Source organism: Sus scrofa, chromosome 1 (assembly GCF_000003025.6).
Source record: "Sus scrofa isolate TJ Tabasco breed Duroc chromosome 1, Sscrofa11.1, whole genome shotgun sequence".
Classification (NCBI taxonomy): domain Eukaryota; kingdom Metazoa; phylum Chordata; class Mammalia; order Artiodactyla; family Suidae; genus Sus; species Sus scrofa.
The window spans coordinates 70,794,093-70,808,452 of record NC_010443.5 but is presented as its reverse complement, the minus strand read 5'-3'; the positions used below and the strand labels follow the sequence as shown (position 1 = coordinate 70,808,452).

Here is a 14,360-nt window from a genome sequence, read left to right as displayed (position 1 = left end):
AAATTCAGTCAAGAGGAGAAACATTGAAAAAATCTTATAACAAGAAAATATTTCTTTCAGAGATAAAATAAAAAAGAATTCTTTGGAAAAATGTTCTTTTTTCTCTTTTCCATATGTTTTGAGCATACGGGTGCCTGGAATAAATTTAACCTGGAGGACATTCTAAAAAAGCAGAAAAAACAAAGAATTCTTATGTTTGATTGACAAATCTCAAGAGTGCTAATTTAGAAGAATGCTAATAAATAAGGATGCTTCTGTGTGTTTGGAATGCTTATCTAAATCCTCTTTCGGCTGCCAGCTGAACCTGTGAACACTTTGGCCAAGTTTCGTTGGAATATATCTCTCCTCTTCCTTTGCCAGATATATCAGTGCTGAGGACATTTGGGGTGATTAAATATGTGGTGTATCTGGATCCTGTATAGATAGTTTAGAAAAATGAGGACACCTCATAAGCTAATCATTTACAGACCTCAGGAAACTCTATCCACATTAACATTCCTGAAAGAGATATTGCGCATGGTAGATGCTGAATATCATGAAACTGCATCTCAGAAAAAGTGTTTTGATTTTTGAGGCTGTAATAGTAACGTGGTAATAAGGGCTGTCATTTTTATATTATTGCTTTGATACATATTGACTCATTGAATCCTCATGACATTCAATGAGATTACTTATGGATTTTATCCTTTTTATAGAGTAGGCCCACGACAAAGTCGTTTATCCCAAATTGTATGTAACTGTGCAGAGCCATGCTTCTAACTCAGTTTGCCTCTGAAGTTTGGACATAGCCTCCATGCTGTATTGCGGTAATCTTCGCAAAGGGAAGGTAGTGCCAATGAAGTGGCTGGGGAAAGTGTATGGTAAGGGACATCTCTCAGTCGTGAGGTATGGAGAGGCTTTAGTGTCTGGGGCTGGAGCTGGGACACCCTCAGGGGCCAAGGTGGCCACACGTCATTTCTCTCTCGGTCTCTCTCATGGTCTGATATCTGCATCTCTTCCTGCTTTGCTTTACCTGCCAGGTTTCTCTTTCTGGTGCATATGGATAAAAATGGCCACTTCTACCTGAACTTGATACCAGAATTCAAGTATCTTGAGCTCTGCTTCTGGCCTTATCCCTGGTCCAGTCATCTGAAAGGGAGGTGGAGGATGTGACAGACTGGAGGATGCAGTTCTTAGAGACTGCACTATACTAGGAAGACAAAAAAACCCTCTTCTACAGAAGGGCATGTTCCAGTGTTTTGGGACAGTAATCTTTCCATGACACCCTGCTGCTTAAGTACTGTGGACAGTGGTATGACTCTTTATTAAGTAATTTCTTCACTTAATAAAGAGAATTAATTACTCTTTACTAAGTAAGTAATTTCTGCCCCTCAGAACTCTTTCTGAAGAAAGGTTATACATTCCTTCCCTGTTGAACTCAGCTAGGGACACATGATTGCTTTGGCCAGAGGAATGTCGGTAGAGGTGCCATGTGGCATTGTTGAGCAGATTTAAGAGCCAGTCTGTGGTTCTCCATACCTCTCCTCCCACTGCCATGATGCTTGATTGGTAAAGTCCCAGGCAGAAGGGGTAAAGGCATGATGGAGCAGGGCTGCACATTGCTATGATGGACAGGTAGGGCTGAGGAAGAAATAAACCTTTTCCATTTTAAGCCACTGAGATTTTAGAATAGTTTGTGTTCACAGTTTATCCTGACTAAAATTAATATGTCACAACCTAAATCATATAAAAATTATAGAAACAGCAGGCATTTAACCTCATTTAAGTAGATATAACCCCGTTTAAGTAGAGCTTTTAGTGACCACATAGACTCTACCTTTACCGTGTTGGAATATCTAGTTGGTACTTCCTCTCATGTCCTAAGGCCCACTGTTAGGCACAATGATGAAGCTAGAAAAATGGCTGCTTAGGTCCTGTTAACCCTCCTTCCCCTACCTTGGTGTCCCCGCACAGAGACCTCTGCCTTCGAGAGGGCACATCCAGACCCCCTGGCCTCTGGACCTCACCTTTTCTTGCTCCCAAGATACCATCTCAAGTTCACCTCCCCTCTTACACACTATATTTTCTCAGGCTCAGATTCCACATAGTGTAAGTGTACTATTTAGAATTCTCCACAGAAATGGCACCAACATGATAGTTACAGATACAGAGGAAATGTATTCTAAGAACTGGCTCCTGTGGTTGTAGAGACCGGAACATCCCACAGTCTGTCATCTGCCCTGCTGGAGAACCAGCAAAGCCAGTGGTGGAATTCACTTCAAGGCTGAAAGCCCCAAAACCAGGCGCTCTGATGTACAAGGGCAGGGAGAGATGGATCTTGCAGCTCAAGAAAAGGGAATTCACCCTTCCCTCACCTTTTTGGCCCCGTTTGGACACCTTGGGGATAGGATGATGCTCTACTGACAGCCGGTCTCTGCTGCATCCAATGTCAGTCTTTTCCAGAAACACCCTCACAGACACATCCAGAAATAATGTTTTACCAGCTATCTGGGTCTCCCTTATTTTAGTCAACTTGACACATAAAATTAACCATTGCAATAAGGCAAGAGATCACTCATATTCTGTGATAGCACTGTTTAATAGAAATATAATATGTCCTGCATTATGTAATTAAAATGTTGTCTTAAAAATTCACATGAAAAGAGTAAAAAGAAATAGGTGAAAGGAATTTTAATATATTTTATCAAATACATGTCTAAAATGTCATTTCTATATGTAATCAAAATAAGTATTATTGATGAGATATTTTTCACTCTTTCTTCCTCATACTGAGTCTTTGAAATCTGGTATATTTTTCACACTTACAGCTCATCTCAATTTGGACTAGCCGCATTTTAAGTATGTAAGAGTCATATGTGGCCTTGTGGCTGCAGAAGTGGACAGAACAGCTCTTTAACGTCCAATGCATTCATAGGCTGTTAAGAGGATGTCATTCTCCTTCTCCTTCCAGGTAATGTATGATTGTTTTGTAGCTATTTCCTGGAGATAATGCAGGTGCTTCTGTTGTTTAACTGAAAGAAGTTTAACTGAAGAAAGTCCTACACTGGTGAGAACTTTCTGGCAGACAGGATGCCAGCGGGGAGAGGTTTTTGCTGTGCTCTATATCTATGGAGCATCTGGCCCTGAGATTTTCTAGATTTTCCTGACAGTGGACCTTGCCCTCTACTCCTGCTGGCTCACACTGTGACCCAGCGTCATGGCAAATTAAAAACAGATTGTCAGATTTTCCTTTGGTGAATAGTATGTGGATTTCTAGGCTTTGGATGTTGTTAGAGTACAATTTTATAAAAAGTCCAATTGATTTTTGTTCCTGCCTGTTGAACCACAACCTAGAAGATAGGACAGTCCAGGTCTTGTGGGGAGGTAGTTTCATTGAGATGGAGATATTTTAGCTCAGATTTGCAGGGAAAGTAGATGGGAGACTTTCCCTTTTCCCTAACCTCAGCCTCTTCAGTTTGCAAAGTGTATTTTGTTGCACTTTTGTAAAGTGAAAGGGGAAGGATGATTAATAGTAATAACCTTGTGAGAGAGAGAGGCAGAGAGAGGAGGGCGGGGAGGGAGAGAAATTCAATGCAGAAAGTGAAACAATATCATGAAAAACAAAATGAAACTGTGCTTAAAATAATTCTCTAATGGCTACTCCAAAGCAAATTTAAACCTTTATGCAAAGGAGTAATTTAAATGATTCATAGTCAAAACTGAGCAAATTTATCCAATCATTCGTCAGGGTACCAAATGATGGTGTTAGAAGAATTGCACATCAACAGGGAAAATCAAGTTATTTCACATAGCAACTGGGTTGTTATCCAAATCGAATAACCAAAATGAGAACAAGTTATGTCTTTCATGGCCATAAATTAACAATAGTGAACTCTACTGCATTTTTAATTGGCAGGATCTTTTCCTTCACCCACCCAAATACGGATTCAGGAAGTATCTCTTTAGCTCTCTGGGCATTTTTATAATGCTTATCATTATAAAACTGTAGAACCAAGGGAGGTAAAAATGGGACCACAAGAGACAAAAGCTTTTGTGAGGATTGTAAATTATATGCTTTAATGTCATTAAGCTATTAAAAATTCAATTTCTAGGTAGTTTTAAAGCCAATTTTTAAAGTCAACTACCTACCAATTAATGCAAAAATAAATGGGGCTGTTATGAGAATTAGTCTTCAGTTTTGAAGAAGGTTTGTTTCAAATGTCAAGGATTTGTCCTAATGAATACTGGAATCAGTGAGTGTTTCCCAGCAGAAAAGAAAATTTCTGAATATGAGAAAAATCACACTTTTTTTTTTTTTAAAGGCAGTTGGTGGGTGATAAAGAGAGTTAGAAGCACTTAATAATTTCAATATTTGCTTTGAAAATTGGATGAAATCCATACCACTGATAAAACAACCCTTCTCTAGAAGCTAATTGGGTAGCGCCCTGCAGAGACCAAGGTGCTTCCTTACAGTAAACAGAAAGCTAAGATACCGAGAATTTGGGGAATACATCTTGATGGTTTGGAGTTAGGGTTTCACTGCTGCCTGAGGCATGGAGCTGCAGCCGTGGTTCCCCTCCACACATGCCAATGTGGCCAGAGGAGGCCCTATGTTTGGGGAACGAGGTAAAACTCAAAAGTCCCTTTATTTGCCTGACCCCTCAACCTGTGTTTGCAAACACATCCATGAAGTCCCTGACCCAAGGGTTCCTTCTTAGGAACTGCCTTAGTGTAAAGTAAAAATGGAAGTGATTTGAAAATGTAAGACACATCAAATTAGTAGGAAGTGAAATGAGATCTTTTCCTGCAGTGTGCACAAACACAAACCCTTAGTGGACCAAGCAGGAGACTTCAGTTAGAGAAGGTGGGTGAATGTAAGGCCCACGAGGAAGTGATGGCTATCCATAGAGCAGGTGCCTGGCTCAGGGGCATCTACTGTGCAGGTAGAGCCTATCCTGGCACTGTGGGAATTTGAGAGAGAGATCAGAATTCCAGATGTTTATGTAAAATTACTTGATTTTTAAATGTTGGTATCAAATTCAAATTTAAAAACTGAACAAAGTGAAATAAAAAACTCTTTGTGTTGACAAACAAAGCGAGCCTGTGAAGCAGGTGCAACTAGCTAGGCTTCGAATTGCAGTCTCTGTTTTACTGCTTTAAATAATCCCTATACTTAAAGAGAAAGAAAAGCTCCCTGATCACAATTTTCTTTTTGAAAAGAGTTTAGTGTCTTAAAGTAGGCCTTAATTACTCATCTATTCTTATTTTTCACAAGTCCTGCTCAGGGTCCATTTTACTTTGGATTGAGTATTTTCTGAGCTGTGAAATACTTTCAGAATCCTTAGTCATTTAAGTTCTGCCCTGAATGTAGATTTTATCATAAGCTATCTTTAATTCCTTTTCCCTTAAGCTATCTCCCACATATTTTTTAAAGCTCATCAATATAAATGTTTGTGTCTGTCTTATTTGTTTCTCATGTTTAGAAAGGGAAAAAGATTGATTACAAGGGTCATAAAAGTAATGATGCATTTAATGAAAGCATGTATTTTATAGATAAAATAAACTTTAAAAAATAACTTGAAGCTCGTACCCAAATTAATGGAATGAAATGACCTTTAGAAAGTAATTTCTTTATATTCAGGTCATTTGAGCCCTTTACCGGTTTTTATTTATTTATTTTTAATTTGATTTTTTATCTTGGTTTTGATGACTTTATGCTAGTTACTCTTGATCCTCTATAAAACCAAACATCTCTGATAAGCCTAGTAAAATTCTAAGTTTTATCCTTGTTATTATATTATATTTTTTTATTTTTTATTTTTGCTTTTTAGGGCTGCACCCACAGCATATAGAAGTTCTGAGGCTGGGGGTCTAATCAGAGCTACAGCTGCCGCCCTACACCACAGCAACACCAGATCCTAGCCACATCTGCAACTTACACCACAGCTCTCAGCAATGCCGGATCCATAACCCACTGAGCGAAGCCAGGGATTGAACCTTTAACCTCATGGTTCCTACTGGATTTGTTTCCACTGTGCCATGATGGGAACTCCCTAGTTATTATGTTTTAACTGTATATAATCCAAAGGACTTGTTCCTGTGGATAAATGCTTCAACACTTTCTTCATGTAAAACATAATTATTGAGTACCCCAAATAGGTGCTTGAACACCAGATTTCCTGCTCTCATTTAAGTACAAGATTTCATGTAGATTTCAGTGTGGGAAAGCCAATAGTAAGTATATAGAATTGGTTTTAGTTGAAATCTAGCCTGGAAAATGGAAATAAGTTCAGGACTTTCAAATAAAGGAAATTGAACATGGGAAGATTTTTGTATTGCTGCTGGATGAGCTGGGAAACCAAACAGGATGTCAAGGAAATTCAGAGATTAGCAATAGTAAGAAGATGCTACTACCCCTAGACCTGGAATGATAATGTGAGGATGCAGTTTCCCTTACTGAAAGCTGAGGCCCTCCTGGAGGTGGGGGGTCTGCCTCCAGTCTTCTGCCAGTGCTTGTCATTGACTGATCTTATCCTGAAGCTAGAGGATAAGAAAGCCCAAGAAATAGAGGAGGCTGTGGGAGTATCCAGCTGAAGGATAGTAGCTTTGACTTGAGATTTAGGCTGTAGTTTGTAAGTAGTCTAATCAGAATTTACTAATTCACTAGATGAGGGAATTAGCAAGGGAAGAGGAGAGTCCAAATTGACTTGTAGGTTTGGGCCTGACTCCTAGGTTTTGGTGGCTGAAGTTACCTTTCACTGAGATGGTGAAGCCTGGCAGAGTGAGCAGATGTGGGGCAGAGAATCAAGAGTTCTGTTTTAGACATAATGTATTTAAGATGCTCCTTAGACTTTCAGGTGTTGAGCAGGCTTGAATATATGAGTTTGGAACTCATGAGAGAAGTCAGAGATATCAACATATGGGAGATGTTTATGAGCCAAGAACAGAGATTGGCCATCTGAGGACAATGACTAGAGGCTGTGGAGCAAAGGAGGCTGCGGAGCAAAATCCACTGTAAATCAACAATCAGAAGTCAGAGGAGAGGGGGTGACAGGTGGGAGGTAAGAATAGTTTTGCTATAGAAGCCCTGGGAAGAAAGGGTTCTAAGGAGGCAGGGGCATTCAGACATGTCAAAATGCCATGGAGAGCTCAATTAAGATGAGGGCATAAGGATAACTTGATCCCCATGCTGTACAGTGGGAAAAAAAATAAAAAAATGAGGGCAGACCCACCTGTCTTATTGTAATGCCCCTTCCCCCACCTTGAGCAACCTGACCTACTCCTTCCTACCCCCTACTAGGAAAGATATGTGGTCCATTCCTCGACCCCACCCCCACCCCATAGGGGCCTTCTATACCCCCAACCAACCAGCAAGTTTATCGTTAAGACCCCTCTTTCCTTAACCAATCAGCAAGTCAGCAGGTGTTTCGGGAGACCTCTCTTCTCCCTGGGTTATAAAAATATACGTCATCATGTGCTCATCGTTGGCTCTCCCTGATTGTCGGAAGTCATCTTGTTGCGTCGCTTGCAGTGTCTCTTATCTCAATAAACTCTACTTTCTCTCCACCTCGCCATGCTCAATAAACTTTTCTTTCTTTTCACTCTCCCCACCCACCAAAATGGTGAGGGCAGAGCACTGATCATGGCAGATGGCCAGGAAAGGGCCTTTCTGATTCTTATGGGACCTGGTTTAGTGGAGTGGTGACAAAGGAAGCCTGACCGAAATGAGTACAGGAGAGAGGGTGAAGGAAAAAAAGGTGGTTTCGAACAAGTGTTGCATGGAGTTTTTCAGTGAAAAGGAGTCTCCTGGATTAGAGTGGCATCTGACCTCTTAATTACTCACTGAGAGCCAGAAGACAATGGGTGAAGGCCTCCAAAATTACAGGGGAAAATGATTTCCAACCTCGAATTCTATGTGAAGCAAACCATCAATTATGTGTGAGGGTAGAATGAAGATATTCTCAGACATGCCAGGACTCCATAAGTGTGTCTCTGTGGCACCTTGTCTCGGAAAGCTACTGAAGGATATTCTTCACCAAAATAAGACATAGACCAAAAAGGAGACATGAGATCCAGGATCCAGTGGAAAGACCATAGAAATATACAAAAGAAAGTCCTAGGACACTTATACAGCATTTTTTAAAATTGAAGTTTAATTAATTTACAATGTTGTGTTGGTTTCAGGTGTACAGCAAAGAGATTCAGTTATGCACATATAGGTATCCATGTTCTTTTTTTGGATTCTTTTCCATCATGGGGTATTACAAGATATTGAATATAGCTCCTTGTACTATACAGCACATTCTTGTTGTTTATCTCTTTTATATATAGAAGTGTGTATCTGTTAATCCCAAACTACATTTACTCTTTCCCTCGCCTTATCCCCTTTGGTAACTGTAAGTTTGTTTTCTATGTCTGTGAGTCTGTTTCTGTTTTGTAAATAATTTCATTTGTATCATTTTTTTAAGATTCCATGTCTAAGTGATATCATTTGATATTTGTCTTTGACTTATTTCAGTTAGTATGATAATCTCTAGGCCCATCCATATTTTTACACATGGTATTATTTCATTATTTTTTATGGCTGAGTAGTATTCCATCATATTTATGTGCCTATCCATTCCTCTGTCAATGGACATTTAGGTCGATTCCATGTCTTGGCTATTGTAAATAGTGCTGAAATGAATATTGTGTTGCATGTATATTTTTGAATTAGAGTTTTCTCTGGATATATGCTCAGGAGTGGGGTTGCTGCATCATGAGATAACTCTATTTTTAGTTTTTTTTTTTTTTTTTTTTTAAGGAAACCTCCATATTGCTTTCCATAGTGGCTGCACCAACTTACATTCCCACTAAGAGTGTAGGAGGGTTCCCTTATCTCCATATCCTCTCTAGCATTTATTATTTGGAGACTTTGATTCTGGCCATTCTCACCAGTGTGAGGTGATACCTCTTGTGATTTTGATTTGCATTTCTCTAATAATTAGCAATGTTGAGCATCTTTTCATGTGCCTGCTGCCCATATTATACAGCAGTTTTTAAGGGTAACCCCAGCTGACTGGAGCAGGGAGATAGAGTCTAGGAGGCAGAAAGTGGTGTAGGACATGAGAGAGAACAATGGAATAGATCCACAATCTAATATGAAAGACCAAATGAGCTACACAAAGAACTATGTGGAAAACAAAATTGATGCATTTTCTCAGATGAATTGGAATATTTGGGAAGGATCATAGATGGAGACATTGAAGTAAATGAAAAACAAGACAGTTTTGTTGATAAAAAATGAAATTGCACAAGAAATAAAATGTGATCATAATACATCTCTCTAATATTGCTTAGCAGCAAATACTGATGATTAACTTAAAATGTTGTAAAATAAATATGCTGGGAAAATTTGGAAAGGAAAATATGGTAGTGGAATAAAGAGATCAATGCTCATCTACCACAAAGAGAATTAATAGATATCTAAAATTGGTAAACTATGTTCATGATTTTCTTTTCTGTGGAAATATTCATTCGTGGCATATATTAGATTCCAGATAAATGATATCATATGGTATTTGTATTTCTCTTTATGACAACTTCACTTAGTATGAGGGTCTCTAGTTCCATCCATGTTGCTGCAAATGGCATTATTTTGTTCTTTTTTTATGGCTGAGTAGTATTCTATTGTGTACATATATGAAGAACAGACTTGTGGTTGCCAAGGGGGAGAGAAAGAGAGGGAGAGTGGGGTGGATTGGGAATTTGAGGTTAATAGATGCAAACTATTGCCTTTGGAATGGATAAGCACTGAGATCTTGCTGTATAGCACTGGGAACTATATCTAGTCACGCATGATGGAGCATAGTAATGTGAGAAAAAAGAATGTATACAAGTACATGTAACTGAGTCACCTTGCTGTACAGTAGAAAATTGACAGAACACTATAGACCAGCTATAATGGAAAAAATAAAAATCATAAAATAAAAAATAAAAAATGAAAAATTAAGAAAATAAAGTAAAATTGGTAAACTAGGACACAGTTTAATGTTATTTAGAAATATGGGGGAGTTCCCATTGTGGCACTACAGAAACGAATCCAACTAGGAACCATAGGTTGCAGGTTTGATCCCTGGCCTCGCTTAGTAGGTTAAGGATCTGGCATTGCCATGTGCTGAGGTATAGGTCACAGACATGGCTTGGATCTGACATTGCTGTGGCTGTAGTGTAGGCCAGCAGCTGTAACTCCAGTTGGACCTCTGGCCTGGGAACCTCCATATGCCACAAGCGCGGCCCTAAAAAGCAAAGCAAAGCAAAACAAAACAAAAACAAAAAACCATGGAAGTTGGTATTAAAAGTAGTCTAAAGAATTCGAAGTTGCCAACTTGTGCTGTGAGATTAGGGATGGGGGCTGCCAGGGCTATGTTTACCATTTGCATGTGTATTTTTAATAAAAACAATAATTGCTTCTCTCCTTAAATGTCCTTTAAAAATGTTAAGAAGTATCCTAAGGAGATACTATTGATACCTCATTTAACTGTTTCTTATGGATTTTTTTTCTTTTCTGTATGAGACCTGATGTTCTTAAACTTTTGTTTTCCTGAATTGTTATGTACAACAATGAAAAGTAACCCTTTTGTGTTATTAGGTCATGTAAAATGGAGACTCTCAGTATTTTTTTTCCACCCCTGTGGCATTTAGTCGGCACTCAAAATTTATTTTTTTTTAATTTAATTGATGGATGAATTGTTTTCAGTTGGTTTTATGATCTACAGTAAAAAATTTGCTTATAATTAGATGCCATAATTTTCACTAAACAAGGGGATGGACCATGGTTTTAGACTCTTGGGCCCTTTCTTAATCTTGTCTAAGATGAAGGCCTTCTGAACCAACTATTTTATTTCACATGTGAATTGATTTAATGGTCAGGAGTGCATTTGGTAGCTAAGCTTCCTGGGGCCCATGAAAGTGCAGGGTGAGTCATGGGATGATTGTTTTATAGTAGAAGTAGATGATTGATAATATCTGCCCTCAACTTCTCCAGGAAAAGGTAGTATTTTTCAGCTTTGTATTGTCAGACTCTGGGGTTTTAATGACAAATTTGTTTGAGTGCCTGAACAGATCTAATGCTTCTTCCTGAAGGCAGTTTGGTGCTGCTGGCAGGTACCTTCACAACTGCTGATGAGGACAAGGACGTGTCGGTCTCTATGGTATTCATATTGTCCGGGCAATCTATGGACAGATCTTTACCATTTGGTAAAGAATTGCATCCTTGGAAACTATGTATTTATTCATTTGCTATATAAACATTTGAGTTCATTTCATATACTTGGTGCTGTGCTGGGTTCTGGGGTTATGGAGTAGGAAGTAAAATATGCTCATATCCACTAAAGACAGACAAACCAGGTATAAGAAGCATGATACTAGAAGTATCACAAAGGATGCTGGAATAACATTTCTTTCGCACTGCAATAAATCTCTGAGTAGAATTTCAGGTTTCAGGTGCCTCGTCACCAAGTGGGAGAGATATTTCTTGTCAGGAGGCCTTGGAATCACATCTCCATTGCTATTACCTGAAGCAAACTGAGATTTTAAATCAACAATGCAAAATATGTGAACTTCAGAAAACGCCATGGATATCAGGCTTGAGAACCCTCTTCAGTGGCTTCCTGCCAAACTTTTCTTCCAGAATAGAGTCTCTTAGCTCTGGTACTGGGTCAAGTCCAAGCTCTAGAAACCTCCGTGTCTATGCTATAATACTTTAGCTCTGTGTAGGAATGCCTTCACAGAATCAAAATTTGACTTTTATCAGAGATGGGCATGTAAGGCACCTGTAAGCTTCTGGGTCTATTGTAAATCTATGTTTGGGGTCTACCCATGAACATTTTGTTTGTTCTTCCCTAAAAATTCCAAGTGATAGATTTTTTTTCAGATTGCAGAATCCCATTTAGCAGAACGGAACCTGGTCCTTTGTAGGTGCCACATAAATATTTGTTGAATGAATGAGTGAATGAATTAATTAATAAATATTGAATATTCTATGTGCTAGAGCCTGTGCTTGACATGTTATTTTATTGATTCCTCTGGTAACAAATTTGTATGTTGTAAAAGTGATTAATAAAACAAGCTCTGAAAAATCATTATGCTTTGTTTTTTCCCCTTTCTGCAAGAAATATAATTGCTTCCTTGTGCTGAGTTCATAGGCATAGCTATATACTGACTTGCCCCAGTTACTGTCCCCTTTCCTGCTCCCTGTGCATCTGTGTGTACACACACACACACACACACACACACACACACACACACACACACAGAACTTTGCTTACTTGGCCTTGTTTCCTTTTTGGAAATACATGAAGTATAAGTAATAAAGGACTAGAGAGACTCTGGTGGTACATTGCTGCCACGTATCTTTTTTTTGGTTTGCTTTTTGCTTTTTAGGGCCACACCTGCTGCATATGGAAATTCCCAGGCTAGGGGTCAAATGCGAGCAGCAGCTGCCAGCCTGCACCATAGCCGCAGCAACACCATATCTAAGCTGGGTTGACAACCTATAACATACTTCCCAGCAACCCTGGATCCTTAACCCACTAAACAAGTCCAGGGATTGAACCCACATCCCAATGGATACTAGTCAGGTTTGTAACCTGCTGAGCCACAATGGTTAATTCCCTGTGCTGTTTTTTTTTTTTTTTTTTTTTTTTTAAGGAAATGCCTCTTAACACACGAACCCCTTTTCTTTTTTTTTTTTTTATATTTTTCTCAGTTTATTGGCTGTTGTTTCTCCCTGCAGTGTAACCTGCAAGACTAAGGGATTTTTTTTTTTAATTTTTATTTTTATTTTTTTTTTATTTTCCCACTGTACAGCAAGGGGGTCAGGTTATCCTTACATGTATACATTACAATTACAGTTTTTCCCCCACCCTTTCTTCTGTTGCAACATGAGTATCTAGACTATGAAAGAGGCATTCCCAATGTGGCACAGTGGGTTAATAATCTGGCTTGTCTCTGTGGAGGTGCTGGTTTGATCCCTGGCCCAGTGCAGTAGATTAAGGATCCAGGGTTGCTACAGCTGTGGCGCAGGTCATAGCTGTGGCTTGGACTCAATCCCCAGCTTTGGAATTTCCATATGCTGCAAATGTGGCCAAAAAAGAAAAAAATATATGAAGGAAATGCTAGTATTGGGCTTGAATGGTGTACATGTTATTTGGTCTTAATTCAATAATAAAGATGGTATGAGACATGCCATTAGGTTGTATTTTTTTAACCAATATTTACTTGTTTCATCATGCCCATCTCAGACATAGAAACAGAGTGATCATGATTCATTAAGTATAGCAATATCCAATAGGATTTCAAGTTAAACTCAATCAGTTAAATCTCCCCCCCCTCACATCTTCAAGCCTACTGAGCAGAGAAGCTGGGTTTTCAAGTGCTTAGAAGCTTTATAGTATTCTTTTTCCTTCTTGTCTGAACTCCTCTCCTTCAAATAGATTTCTTTCAGTTTTGTTTATCCAAATTTAGTTGCCTTAGTTTTAGAATTCTTAAAATGCCTTAAGTGGAGCAGATGGCTTCCTAAATACAAGACAAGTAAATTTTGCTGTACCTGCAAAACAATAAATCTGCCATAGTTGGGAATGGTGGCACATTTCAGATTGGAGATATTTTGGATCCTGAGGTGCTTTTCTGAAGCAACTCGGGTTTTCTCACTAGGCAGACTCTTTTATCTTCTGAAAGTAAACAATGGTCCCAACTTACCTTAATAAACCTTCTGTGAATTCACAAGGGATGTTTTACAATGCAAAGCTGAAAAATAAAAGCACAGAAGATTTTAGAGTGTCTTTCCCCACATTCTGTAAGACAATTTTAGAGAACTACAAATCCACATTAGTAGTCTTTTCAGAATTTTGGGATTTGGGATTTAGAAGCAGCCTCAAATACTTTGGTCTTTATCTTCAATCACATTATGTGACAGGTTTAAAAATGCAAGCAGTATTATTTGTATTCAAAAATACTGGCCTACATAGTGGGAGTATAGACAGGTAGGAGAGGATTTCAAACAAAGGGCCAGCCTTTTTCTGCTGGGGATTGATTTTGAAATTTGAAGTTCACAAATGCAAGCATATGCTGCAAAAGCTCCTTATGGTTTTAAAACATTAGCAATTTTCAGGGCTAAAGAAGCCAATAAGGAAGACCTTCAAGAAAGTTTATCTTTGTCCAATCTATCCCCCAGGAAAATCAAGATAACTGCTTTTCCTTTATTTTATTGGATTCAAGCAACCATGTGAAAAGATATGTAATCACCAAGTAAATATTGACCAGGTAATTACAGAGTAAATATTATGTTATGACACAATAAGCAGCAGATAGTTATTTCTGCCTCCCAAACTACTATCTTT

General features: G+C 38.7%; 1 long non-coding RNA gene across 1 annotated transcript in view; it reads left to right on the top strand.

Moving 5' to 3' along the window:
• Nucleotides 1-14,360, top strand: part of LOC110260405 — a 59,320-nt gene that overhangs the window by 18,697 nt on the left and 26,263 nt on the right. The window contains exons 2-3 of the long non-coding RNA XR_002343651.1: nucleotides 2,808-2,950; nucleotides 14,195-14,283. This is a non-coding gene — a long non-coding RNA (uncharacterized LOC110260405). The remainder of the gene's footprint in view (nucleotides 1-2,807; nucleotides 2,951-14,194; nucleotides 14,284-14,360) is intronic.